The sequence below is a fragment of the Fukomys damarensis genome, unplaced genomic scaffold (assembly GCF_012274545.1).
Source record: "Fukomys damarensis isolate Sample0158 unplaced genomic scaffold, DMR_v1.0_HiC HiC_scaffold_26, whole genome shotgun sequence".
Taxonomy (NCBI): domain Eukaryota; kingdom Metazoa; phylum Chordata; class Mammalia; order Rodentia; family Bathyergidae; genus Fukomys; species Fukomys damarensis.
Genome location: NW_022900938.1, coordinates 24,736,501 through 24,749,843, shown reverse-complemented (window position 1 = coordinate 24,749,843; position 13,343 = coordinate 24,736,501). Strand labels below are relative to the sequence as shown.

Here is a 13,343-nt window from a genome sequence, read left to right as displayed (position 1 = left end):
CTGTCTGTTCCTGGATGGTGGGCCCCTGGGGGATTCTGTCCAGGTTCTTGGTATCCTGGATAAAGACTTGAACAAGACACACGAAAAAGGTGGAAGGGCATAACATTTATTGAAGGTGATCAAGAAGTTCACGCTACAAGAGCATGTTAGTGAGCAGACTCAGAGCTGTCCGGAGGATAAGGGAAAGGGGTCTTTGTATTTGAAATTCCTGGCTTGGCTTCTCCCTCATGCAAATAAGGTATTGGGACAGTTGTCCTATCAAGAACTCGCTTGGCTTGGCACCACATGCAAACTGCCCTATCAAAAGACCCACATGGCTTCCCACCAGATGTAAATGAAGAATCGGAAAGAGCACTTTTCTGTTCAGTCCTGCAAACAGCACCAGGTTCAAATGAGAAATTGCAAGTACTGCTTTCTGAATGGTTCCATGTACAGTGCTCAGAAGCCCTAGAATAATCATTTTAGACCTGTATTCTGTGCATGTCCTGTGGGTTTTTGTGACTTCGACGCATTGCACCCAGTCTCTTGTCCAGTTAGCCCCAGCGTGATCCCCTACCTCTCCAGCCATTACCTGGAGCATTACCCAGAGCACCAGGCTCCAAATTAATCCTTTTTCCTCTGCCTTAACAGCCAGGTCCTGCTCAAAAGTCCATCAGTATGATGGACACCACTTACCAGCGGAACAGCTACCTGCACTGGTAGGAGGGCCTGCAGCGCTCTCCCAGTGACTAGCTCCAGCCCCGTCCCATCCCTGCCTGCATCTATTTCAGGCTTCTTCGCCCTCTTCAATCCTCTTCCTCTCCTGCTTTCTCCATCCTTGCCATGTAGGGAAAGCAATGGAGCATAGCAAAAAGGCATGGGCTTTGGCGCTAGATGAACCTCGGCCTCTCCTCTCTGCTACTTAGTTAAGTAAACCTGAGTATGTGACTTATACTTTCTGCAAAATGAGGATAACTATTTTCCACTTGTAAGGCTGTTAGAGGATTGAATGAGGTCACTTCTACAAGGCACTTGGCCCCTGCCTGACACAGGGCAAGCCACGCAGCACATGCAAGCCATTTCGGTGGTGCTCTTTATCCACATCAACAAACTGCATTCCTGGATGCTGGACTGAAGACTGGCCATGAGGCAGGAGCTCTGGTTGTTCCTCACAGAGATTTCCTAATGATAATGGCACCGCACCCATCACGAGCTGCAGCTCTGATTTCCCGGATGAGCTGCACTCCCTCCTCTCACCACACTCACTCCTGTTCTCTGGGCTCAAGACCAGAGTATCTCAAATTCTGGAGTCTGTCCCTAACAGGCTTACAGATGACGCTTGGCCCGCAGCCCACCCCCGGAGGGGAAGGCTCCCCATCACAGGCACAGTTCTGGTCTCTCGTATCTTTACAAGGCTCCCTCCCAACATGAGCCCTTCACCTACCGTCCTGTCTCTGCTCTTCACGCCAAGCTCCTTAATGGAGCAACTCCCTCCTCCTCCTCACATAAGTGTTTACTCAGAGCTTACAGTGTGCCAGACACCAGGGGAAAGCTGTGAACACGGCCCTCACGGAGTCGTGGGGAGACAGACAAGAGACAGAATAACTTGTACATTGGAATGTGAGCAAACAAAGCACAAATCAAGAATGTGGCATAGGGTGTGTGAAAAGCACAAAGATATCTGAAGGAAAAGCTTTCTGTGGGGAAGAAATAGCCAATGCAAAGGTCCTGAGCTGGGAACAAAGGTACTGTATGCAAGAAGCAGCAGGGCCAGGGGTTTAGCTTAGTGGCACCGCACCTGCCTTGTGAGTACCTGAGGTTGATCCCCGCTACTACAAAAAGCAAAACAAAAACATGAAGGCAGCCAGCACAGATACAGTGGGTAGGGAGAAGTATTATGGGTGTTTTCATTAGCTACTCCTTCTTGCAAGTTACCCCAAAACTTAGCTGTTAAAATAGCAAATATTTATTATGTCTCAGTTTCTGTGGTCAAGAATCTGGACACAGCTTAGCTGGGTACTTCTGTCAAAGTCTGTCCTGAGATTGCTTCGAACAGCACGACTTCATGTTCACGTTGGTTGCACTTGTCCCCAGGTGCCATGGGATAAATGGGACACAGGGCAGGTAGATACAGCTTTTGTCATACCAGAGGGACTCTGGGCGTAGGAACTCCCAATCTCATAAAGGGCTGCTGGCAAGCTGGCCCAAACATTGGCCTGGAGGGAGACATTTTCTTTATTTTCCTAGTCTGGACCCGACTCTGTCCGCTGCACTGAAGAAGACACATCTCTGTCTTCCCGTGGTTTGCTGTGCAGATAACGTTGAGAAGGTAGTTCAGACAAAAGTTGTCACAGATGTTTAGAAAAACAAGGAGAACCGCTCCCCAATAAGTTAGCGAGTAGCTGAGACTACAAACATCTACGTAAAACCATTCCTGTCTTCAGCTCCAGAAGTAAGAGTCTATGATCTCTCCAGATATGAGCCTGAAGCAGAGGATGTGCTGATCTTGGCTACCGATGGACTTTGGGATGTTCTACCAAATGAAGAAGTAGCAGAAGCAATCACTGAGTTTCTCCCTAACTGTGATCCAGGTGATCCTCACAGGTACACTCCGGCAGCTCCGGACCCAGCGATGCATGCCCGCGGTGTCCTGAAGGACAGGGGATGGCGCATATCAAATGACCGGCTGGGCTCGTGAGATGACATTTCTGTATATGTCATTCCTTTAATACCTGGAAACAAACCGTCATGAAAGTGACCTGGGGGACGGGGAGAATAGAGGGGAGGAAAACAGGGATGCCTCTGGGCAGAGCAGAACTGGGAGGTGCCCGTCTGAGTTCAGAGTTCAGGTAACCCCAGCCCCGATGGGGAATTTGCTGCCAAAAGCTTCTGGCTGTGTTTCAAGGTGACACTTAGGGGTTTTCTTCCAAAGGAAAATTACTCGTTTCAAAATAAAAACAGTTGAATTTACATTAAATACAACCAGAGGCAGGTGCAGGAGGAAGCCTGCGGGACCCAGAGGTCTGTGAAGAGGAGACAGGCTGTGGGTGACGGCTGTGCTCAGCTCTAGAGCCGAGGCCTTGATCGGGGTCCCCGGAGGAGCCGTCCATGTCAAGGACGGCATTTCTTCCTCGTCCATGAGCTTCGAGATCTCCATGCTGGAGTGAGGCTAGAGAGACTCGCGTCTGGCGGTTCTGCGACGGCCAGCTCAGGTTGCTGTGCCTGGAGAGGGGGGCTCATCCGGCCCAAGTGTTGAGCTCCTCGAAGCTGAAGCTGAGCGTGTAGGGGGCCTGGCCGGAGAGCTGGGTGTGCAGCAGCTCTGGGACCGGTGTGAGGACCAGCGGGAGGACTCCCCGTGGGCAGCTGCGGAGCTGGCATTCTCAGGGAGGAGGCGCGGGTACACAATTGGGCAGGAGTCTTCAAGTTTGGATATTTTAATCAAACAATTAATTTTTTTAGAAAATGGTCACAAGATCCCGATGATGGATGTAACTGTACTGTGTACTTAAAAAGTACCAATAAACTCAATGAGGAAAAAAAAAAGGAACCCCTCAATAACTCTAACTAGGGTGCATTTCTATTGCTTAGAGGTTATATTCATGTAGCAATATTTTATTTATACCCTAAAGAAATTGAAAGTTTCCATGAGAACGATAAGAACCATCAAAACAAGCGTGAGCTCAAGTGCAGCCCTTCAAGGATAGGATCTGTCCGAGCTTCTTACTAATGCCCATAGCATTACAGCCCTAGGACATGCACAGCTCTGTTCTGTGTAACCTTTAATTACATGCTGTCTTTGACAGGCTGGCCAACTGTGGGTGTGAATTCTCAAAAGTTTAGGATAAGATGATTAAAAATGATCCCAAGTTCAACATTCAGACTCTTGCATCTCTGCAAGTCTGCCGTGCACCTTCAGTACCCCTTCAAATGATGCCCCCGGCCTGGGTCAGCAGCCAGGGTCACCTGACTCAACCACTCTGGTGACGCTGTATCTGAGTGTCTATTCCCTTATTTGTTGACTTTCTCCATTCCAGGCATCTAGAAACTTGCCAAAAACTTCATGGGGGTAGTGTCAGCGATATTAGGAAAGTATTTTCCTATCTAAAAACAAATACAATCCTGCCTTTTTCCCCTTACACTGGATGCTTTATCAAAACAAAAGGTATACTCAAGAAGAGTGTTAAAACCACATAAGAATGCACTGGAATGCATAGTCTTCTTAGAATTCAACTATGTTAATGATTCAGACAAGAGATTAGAAGCTTGTATACATTAAATATGCAGTGTATCTTAAAGATCACACTATGGGGCATCTCTGGTCTCTATGATCAAAAGAAATAAAAATTACTATTTTTAAATATTTTTTCTTATTTATAGATAAGAGGGAGAGGAAAAAGGACTCAAAAGCCCCCCAAATAAAGGAAAAAAAAGATAAAAGCAATTTAATCAATAATGTAAATAAAGCCAGTGACCAGGTATATGCAAATACAACCCTTCCAACTACCAGTTTCTTGTACAAACTGCCTTGGAATTACCTTAGAAACTATCTAAAGCTTATTTTAGCTTTCACTGTTTTAAAAATACATCTGAACTGATCAACTTGGATCCAGCCTTAGTAAAGTTGCCACGGTTTTCTTTTTAGTCCTAGATTGTACTACATTATGTGGAATACAGTTGATGTGTTATTTGATATAATATGCAAGGCACCTCATTATTCAGCATGTATGTTACCATCACTACCCACCATCAAAGAATTAGGAGTTTCCTGGCCATATATTTGGTCATAGGCTAGTTTCAACCCAGCCAGTAACTAGCCCATCATAGCCAGATGACCTGGACATGTGGCTGGCTGACCATACTCTCAAAATTAGACCGCTTTGAAAATAAATTTCATGGATTCCTGTAGGAAATAACATAACTGTTCATGTCTGTATCCTCAAGAAGGGACTTCCGTGAAGTCTTTTTATTTTTGTTTTTGTTTCTTCAGTCCAGCTTCCACAGCCTCTCTCCTTCCAGATGGTGCCTGGAGCCAAGCCCGTCAGAGACCCTTAGTCTCCTGCTGCCTTTTAATGATGGTCCTTGATTGCTAATGACCCCCGGCTGGACCAACTCCTCAACCCACTTAACCCCTCTCTGCTGGATCCCCAGCTCATGCACGATAAAAGGCTGGTGAGAGGTAGAAGTGGGAAGGCGCCAAGTCAGCGAGGGCCTCCCACCCTTTCCGAGCTGGTGGCCTGATTCCCAGCACCATCATTGATGTCCAAGATCACTCCAGTGGACAGCTCATGTTAGTATGATTTTCTCTCCATTGTCAGATAAATGCACCAGGTTTTCAATTGTTAATATTTTAGTTGACTAAGCTAAGATAGCCAAGACTCTGGATGAATACTATATTTCCTTCAGGGGTCAAGGGCTAAAGATTACTGATAAACTCTCTGAAATATTTCCATTTGGAACTTTAAATTGCAGTGAAGCTATCTTTTAGTCTGATCAAACTTGGCAGCCAGAGTAGCTCATGTACATCATATATATGTAGCCAAGACAGGGCCAGGGATTTAGCTCATTGGCCTCACAAGCACAAAGTGCTGAGTTCAATCTCCGGTACAAAAAATAAATAAATAAAAATAAAAGTAAAATCAAGACAGAGATGCCGGAGGGAAGGTGATGATTAATTTCCTCAAGACCTAAATCACTTGTCTGACACAGGAGAGGAGAGCCTCATTTTCAGAGATGCCGATCATAGCTTTAAAATATTTTCTTTTGTTAAGCTTGGCTCGTTTTTGGTGACGTATGTGCTTACAACTAAGTTGATCAGGTAAGTGACTCAGAGAATGGAGATGTAAAAGGAAAATAAGTTGAACAGTCCTCTGTTGGAGGATCTTGGGTCCAATATAGAGACTCAGGACAGGGAGGGCCCAAGGTCATGATTTTAGGCATTTAATTAGCTCAATTGTAAGGAAACAAGGCAGAGAAATCTTATTGTTTGGTGTGACCCTGAAGAAATGAAGTCTAACTTCTTGGTTGGAGTAAAGAACTGGAAGGTTTATGTCCCATCCTTTTTATAAATCTTTAAATGTCTACTTGATAGTTGGGACAACATTGAATTTTTTAACATACTGAAGAAATTCATTGTAAAATTCAGCACAAGGTAGGAAAGTAATTCAAACAGAACTACTTGCTATTTAATATTTCTTTCTTCCAGATACTATTTTTCTAGAGATCAGAAGAAGTGCAATACTGGAATTTTTCTCCCTGAATAATTGATTTTATTTTTGTGTCTCATTAATGCAAAAGGAAAGTCATACCTCTGATTTCATTTGGGCCTATTACTCTTTTCTACTGTATTTCTGATTGGTAGGCTGTGCACACGTGTGCTCACACAGACACACACACACATACCATACAACATAAACCTGCCAGTCATGTGTGTATACTCTCCCAAACCACAATGTACATACTAATAACTACCCTCTCTATGTATAAATACTTTAGAATTGAGGGAGCTGGCTGGATGTTTGTTCAGCTGTGCAATACTGACCTGTGCATTACAGTTTTGCTCACAGCTGGGCAGAGGCTGAGTAGGTGGGATTATAATAAGCTATTTTAGTCCACCAGAAAGCCAATGACCTGAAAAGGGGTTCAGATAAACCCATCTCATGCAGCATTTCTCTTTGTATGAATGATTCCTTTTAGAATGAAATTCTGATGTATTTAAAAAGAACTTGCCCCTCTGAAGCCAGAATGTTTTTTTGTGGAGTAGGGAGGTAGTTTGGTTTTGTTTTGAGTCAAGTTCTCACTGTGTAGTTCAGGCTGGCCTTGAACTCATGGTAGTCTTCCTGCCTCAGTCTCCTAAGTGCTGGAATTATAGGCATGTACCACCATGCCTGGATTGTACTTTGTTTGATTAATGTTTAAATCCCAACACACTGAGGGTCAAAAGCATTTATATCCATTTCACAGATGAGCCCCCCCCCCCAGAGGTTAAGTGGCTATTACTCTGCACTTAGAGCTCCCTAAAGTTGGGACCTTAAAGAGCCTCTCTCCCATTTCCTGCCTGCGCCTTGGCTCCAGGCAACAGAACCCCATCAGGCACCTCCCTCACTGCTCTTAGAGGCCTCTAAGAAGTGTGACTTCTAAGAGAGCAGCTCAAAGTCTCCAGGCCGGAACAGGTGTGATCTGCTGCACCGCCAGTATATCGCTTCAGTGTCCTCATTTTACAGATAAAACGTGGTGGCCCAAACAGGGTAAGGGATTTACCCAAGGTTGAATATCTCGAAGCGACAGAATTTGAACTATGTATGCACAGGTCTTCCGACTCCACCACTACTCTGCCACCAAGTCCAGTGCCCATTCCACTGCACTGACCAGCCAGCACCACCAGAACTAGGGAAGTGAGACAGAGCTGGGGTGAGGACCCCAGGGTCCCCTGCCACAGGAAATCAAAGACCCGGTTGCAATTACTTTAGTAAAACCATTACTATCTGGTGTCCTATATTCTCAAGCATTTAAAATGTTGTTCCAGCCTTCAAAGAGATTCTTTCATTCCTCCCTTTATCTTCTTTTACCCAGGGCATTGTTTCCCAGCTCCCCAGTAGTTCAGGAGGTGATTTGCATCTTATTAGGAGCTGCAGAAATAACACCTCCCACACAGCTGCCTTTGCCACCACACAAGTTCCAAAGCAAGCATGGGGCCAGGTCTCTGAGTTCTTCTGTTGACAGTTTTCAAAAGGCTGAATTAATGCTATTTTCCCAATGGGCACCACTTGGATAATTATTTTCACCTAAATTCTTGTCCCACTTGCCGCTGAGATTAGGAAACAGTAGCTATTCTTGAGAGAAATGGTGAGGCTTCAGAATAAGCAATATAAAAACTAAAATCAAAGGTGTGACAAGAAGCAAACATTCTAAGTACTATGTAAATACAAAGACATAAGATGTTGCCTTGCATAGTGGCACGTGCTTGTAATCCCAGTTACTCAGAAGGCTGGAGCAGGAGGATCAAAAATTTGAGGCTAGCCTGGGCAATTTTGCAAGACCCTGTCTCAAAATTTAAAAAGGGCTAAAGACATAGCTCAGTGAAAGAGTGCCCCTGGGTTCAATCCCCAGAACAGCAAACAAAATAAAAACCAAAAAACACTCATAACATTGTTTGCCTTTTAAATTTTTTCAGCTGGTTCCAACCCTCCAGAGACATTAGGATTTTTGCCCTACATTTATGTTTGCTTTAAGAAAATCTTACCAGGGGCTGGGGATTTAGCTCAGTGGTTCAGTGGCCTGCCTTGCAAGAGTAAGGACCCGAGTTCAATCCCCAGTACCAAAAAAAAGAAAATCTTACCAGGTCAGAATGACTTTTTGACTTTGTCATTTATTTATTACAGTGTCTGGAAGAGCACTAAACAGCCACTTACTTTGTGGAAATTAGAGATAATATTTCCATGGTTAGCAAAACTGTTCTCTTGGAATAATAGAAATGATTTTTCCAGTGTCCAGAGAAATGAAGAACCCTCGCATCTGCGTTGGGGTCAGGCCATTTCATGTCACTCCCAGCACACATAAATGCTAACCCTAACTCTAACCCAGTGTCCAGAGCTCTTCTGGGGCACTATCCCTTTCCAAAATTCCTTTTGCCCCATTAAAACTTCTCTGAGATCATGGAATGTAGCTGAACTGCAAAATCAGTCTAAATGAGGAGGAAGAGGTTAAATCTCTGGAATTTTTCAATGTTGGCTACAGTGTAAAGTCACTTGGAAGAGGGGCAGGCTTTATTTTAGCCCTATTTGAGTCAGGATCACTAAGGTGAGGTTGGAGCATCTGTATTAACTAATTAATTAATTTTTAAAAAAATTTATTGGTAACTGGGCGTGGTGGCACATGCCTGTAATCCCTGCACTGGGGAGGCTGAGGCAGGAGGATCACTGTGAGTTCAAGACCAGCCTGGGCTACATAGTGAGTTCCAGTCAGACTCAACTACATAGTGAGACCAAAAAAAAAAAAATTGGGGGCTGGGGATTTAGCTCAGAGGTTCAGTGGCCTGCCTTGCAAGTGCAAGGACCCGAGTTCGATCCCCGGTACCAAAAAAAAAAAAAAAAAATGGGATCAAATTCAAGACCCTTGTGCTTGCAAGGCAGGTGCAGTGCCACTGAGGTACTTCCCTGGCCACATCTATATTATTTTAAAGCGTACAGGTGATTCTGATGTGGAGCCAGGTGGAGAACCACTCTAGCATAGCAAGAATTACCCACAGCACCTTGGCAGCATCTGCAAAGCCTCTGGTGTGTTTTCCTTTTTCATGCATCTGTCATCCTTACCCTGCAAGGAAGGGGCGGGGGTGATGATCACCAAGTTCAAACCTATAGTAGATGCTACTATTCATACTCAGGTTTTACCAATTCCAAAGCTTTCCACCCACCCCTCAGCACTCATGTTTCTGAGTGTGGAACATGGGCAGTTGGTGATATCCAAGTTGATTCCAAATAGCATATGGGTATGACAATAAATAACATTTAATTGTAATAAGCATATTACCTGTCTTTCAATTTTCATTTTAAGTTCTTCAGATTCCTTTAAGGAGAAAGGTTTCTCTAAATATGCATAAAAACTAAAGAATAATGTCAAACTACACAGATTGGTTTTCACTCTTATGAGTTATAGAGATTAATGGGTTTCATTTTGACTGATTTGTACATGCACATAACATACTTTGATCATTTTCACTCCTATTACTCCTTGTCCCACCGTTCTCCTAGTTTCATATTTTTGGGGTATTCAATACATATGTTTTGATCATATCCATTCCCCCATTTCCCACATTTATACCTCCTTCCCCTCCCTTTTAGTCCTTTTCTCTTGTCTAATAATAATCTTATTTTGCTCATTAGGGATTTAGCTCAGTGGTTCCACTACCTGCCTCGCAAGTACAAGGTCCTGAGTTTGATCCCTGATAGCACAAAAAAATAAAAAAATAAAAAGTTTTCCTTCTTCTTTGTTATCTTTTTCAGATTCCATATATTAGGGAGAATGCACAATACTTGTCTTTCTGAATCTGCCTTATTTCACTCAATATGATTTCTTTTTAATGATACAAAATTATTTTTCAGTATTATTGCACTTGAACTACATGATCTTTGGCAAACTTGAGAGCAAGAACATATAAGGAGGAACCGGGGGTATAGCTTAGTGACACCATGCCTGTCTGACAAGCACAAAGTCCTGAGTTCAATCCTTGGTACTGTGTGTGTGTGTATTTTTTTTTTTTTGTCAAAGTCAAAACTTAATCAAGTACAATGAAGTTCTCTATGGCAAAGAAATGAAAAAAGAGGACACAGTGCCCTGGAAAATGCTCATTCTCCTTGGGTCCCACCTCACCACCTCTCTTTGCTTCTAGACCTCTAATGAGACTTTAAGTCCCAGTGGATCCCAAAAGGGGACCAACGAGGTACTAAGCTACACTTCAAAATAACTGCAAGAGCTTTCCAATTTGTACAGGTAAAATGCAGAGATTATGTGTGGGGGTGAATATTAAGGGTGTAGGATAGTGGCAGAAGAAATACAAAGTTGGCTTGAGCTGAATTTTTTAATATGAGTATACTAAGCAGAGATTCTAGTTTCAGTGCTGTAGCCCAGAGGGTTAGAAGGGCTCTAAATTTGGTTGGTTGGCCGAAACGCAAACCAAAATGTGAATGACACTAAATGAAATTGAGATGCCAGAACTGCTTTGGTGTACTATAGAGAAAAGTGTCCAAAATCTTGGGAGATTGAAATATTGGACTGGATTGATTGGATAAGGCCTGTTCCCCAGGGTATGGAAAAAGGACATACCTTTAACCATGACCATGAAAAAGGAATTTGTGAGGAGAATCCCAGCACGCTTGAAGAGCCGTATAGTCACTTTCTGTAAGTCAGAAATTGCAATAGAAACTGCTGTCATTGGAGCAGAATCTTTATTGGGAATGGGATTATTGGATCCTACTGGGGCCAAAGGCCAAGAAACAATATATTATCATCAAAGACAAGATGGGCAGGGTTACCATGTGAACAGCAGTCAGAATAAGCTGATCCACAGAGACCTATAGCTAAGTGATCAGAGGTCCCTACGTGTAGACCTTTATCTAAGCAAAAGTGTTCTAAGACAAGTGAACTGAAGTCTAGTTTGAATCACAGAAACAGGGTTGTGACCTCTCAATCAATTCCCATACTTGAATCAATTTATAAATTTGAGTCAATTGGTAAACCCGAACCTTAGGAGAAATGCTCAGTGGTTCTAATGCCTTAAATTCCTCTCACATTTACTCATTTTTGTTTGTGTGTTTGTTTTTTGTTTGTTTGTTTGAGACAAGGTCTCCCTCACTATGTAATTCAAGCTGACCTTGAACTCACTGTGTAGCCTAGGCTGGCCCCAAAATTGTGGTAATCCTCCACCCTCAGCTTCCTGAGGGACAGGATTGCTGGCATGTGCCACCAGGCCTGGCTCCTCACTTGTTCTTAACAAACCTTTCAAGAAACCCGGAACCGCCTATAAGAAACAGAACCTATCGCTTCTCGGCCTTTTGGCTAAGATCAAGTGAAGAAACAGAACCTAGCTCAGATGTAATAACATTGCTTTGTTTTCATTTTAATTTACTACATGGCTTACTTCTATCTCTGAAAAATGACACTGATTTTTCACTTTCAGTGCTAATAAAACTTCATTTTTAAAGGAGTGAATTTAACTAAAAAGAAACTAGTTGATTTAAAAAATATTAAGGTGATCTTGCATATAGTAAAAATGTTTAAGAGGTAGCTGGGCGTGATGGCACACACCTGTAATCCCAGCACTTGGGAGGCTGAGGCAGGAGGATCGCTGTGAGTTTGAGAGCAGCCTGGACTACATAGTGAGTTCCACGTCAGTCTCAACTACATAGTAAGACCCTGTCTCAAAAACAATAGCAACAACAACAAAAAATGTTTAAGAGGTAGATGATGGAAATGTGAGAAATATTCCTCTACCACATGCTAATTTTTAAAATAGGCATATGTGCAACAGTTAATGGTGCAAATGGGACCGAGTGATCTACCGCTGAGTGCACAGGACATGACCTCGTGCAAGGCTTTAGCTCCGGCTAGGACCTGTGAACTCTACTTCTGCTTCTGGCTTGAAAGGAACCTTGAAACACAGATGGTTTATGAACATAGGCAGGAGAGTGAGGGAACAGCATCCACTCGTGTGGTCAATGGAATGCAAATTACAACACAAATCAGGGGCTGTTTATGCACCTACTGAATGGTTGGACTTCTTCAAAAAGATCTGTCCCCTGCCAATGAGGGCTGCCAAAATAGATCATCTTAGGTACAGAAGGCAGAAGAGTTTTGTGCTGCACTCTTTCTAGATAGCAAGTAGAGAAAAATTGTGTTTTAACCATGCATTCTCTTTGGCCAACAGTTCTACTTCTAGAAATTTGACCTAAGAAATATGTGGGTTTGTCAAAGATCTAAGTCTGGGTGTGTTCCTAAAAACATTGTTTATCACAGAAAAACATCAGAAATAACTTCTATGCCCCAAACGGAAAATAATATGAATCAATCATAATTCACCCATAAAATGAAATGTCATACAGCCATTAGAAATTATGGCATTTAGACTGTTTCTGAAAGATAGATAAGAAACTTTTTCCAGCAGTTGCTACTGTTAAGAGAAAGGGATCAGAGGGTCAAAAAAAATTAGACTTTTTACAGCTTATCCTATTTAAACATCACGCTCATTTATTACTTTAACAAACAGAACTCTACAAGGCAGATACTATTTCAAAAGTAGGCTAATCACATGGAAAAATATTTATGATTTTATTATTATATGGGAGGAGAAGCTGTAATCCAAATTAGATAAATGAATAAAAAGTTTTAGTTTAAAAAGTAAATAAATATTCTCAGGAAAATATTGAATGGCCACTTTTTAAAAATACTAATGAATATTGTTTTTCAAAGGCAGATTTCGGGCTGGGGATTTGGCTCAGTGGTTCCGCTACCTGACTTGCTAGCCAAGTGCCTGAGTTTAATAAAAAAACAATCAAGGGCAGGTTTCATCTCTCTCACCTCCTATCCCAGGATAGAAGAGGCCTTCTTCCTACTACAAGCCTTGTTAACAACATACTGGTTAAAACTCTGAGAACCAAGGTGTAGTCACATAGATGGAGGAGTTAGTTCTTCACGAGAACGGTAAATAGTTGCTGTTCATTCATTCTTCATTCATTATTTGTTGAGTGTGTGCCAGGCTCAGACCCTGAACTTTTGGGAGAAGTTCTTGCCACCTCCCTAATAAGTAGAATAGTCCACCTAGGCGATTTATAACTCCAGCATCTTCCACAGGCTCTAATTTAACTCAGGGATGT

General features: G+C 42.8%; 1 protein-coding gene and 1 pseudogene across 1 annotated transcript in view; both read left to right on the top strand.

Annotated features, from left to right (window-relative positions):
- Myo3b (myosin IIIB) overlaps positions 1–13,343 on the top strand; it is a 453,146-nt gene that overhangs the window by 386,499 nt on the left and 53,304 nt on the right. The window lies entirely within an intron of this gene.
- On the top strand, positions 11,510–11,666 carry LOC117283453 (annotated as a pseudogene).